Genomic DNA, 896 nt, shown 5'->3' on the forward strand with positions numbered 1-896 from the left:
ATATTATTTATTTGTTAGAGAAACTAATAAGTAGATTCAACAAAACTTTATTTTCCGTGATTTTTTAAAAACTATGTACTTTGATATGTTTTCACGGAAAAAATGTTGAAAGAAAGAATTTTCTGGGCCTGATAAATTTTTGTTACATTATAGTGAAACTAACAAAGTAGACCCAGGAAATCTTTATTTTCCGTGAAAAACAAACAAAAAGAAAAAGTTTTTTCAAAATAAAAAATATTTAATGCAAAAAACCTTGGCGCGGCTGCACCAAAAATTTATCTACTGACAGACATGTTTTACGTGTGCGTGCAAGCTATTTCCAAACTGCGGATAGACATGTCCTATGTCCTATGTACGCGCTATTTACAATTATTTTACATACGTATTTCCGAATATCAAAACTTTCACATACGTATCTTTGAACATCACAAATAAGCTAATCATCATAGTAAAAGTATACAAATATTTTCATGTCGAATACACTTTAAGTCAGTACAAATGACGTTACTTAGTAATAATAATTAATTTCGAGAATTACAAACTGTAGTTTAAAATTAGTGCATTTATAGTTTGAAAGTACAATACTTGTGATTTAAATAAAAAAGTGTTAAAAAATTATTAATTTCGAGAATTACAAACTGTAGCTTAAAATTAGTGCATTTATAGTTTGAAAGTACAATACTTGTGATTTAAATAAAAAAGTGTTAAAAAAAAACTATTAAGTAGTTATTACATCAGACTGCCGTGCATATAAAACTTTCACTTCATTATATTTGAGGTACAGCCGCGCCAAGGTTTTTTGCATTAAATATTTTTTATTTTGAAAAAACTTTTTCTTTTTGTTTGTTTTTCACGGAAAATAAAGATTTCCTGGGTCTACTTTGTTAGTTTCACTA

The sequence above is a fragment of the Pseudomyrmex gracilis genome, unplaced genomic scaffold, assembly GCF_002006095.1.
Source record: "Pseudomyrmex gracilis isolate BER0280 unplaced genomic scaffold, ASM200609v1 scaffold_2034, whole genome shotgun sequence".
NCBI classification, from domain to species: Eukaryota; Metazoa; Arthropoda; class Insecta; order Hymenoptera; family Formicidae; genus Pseudomyrmex; species Pseudomyrmex gracilis.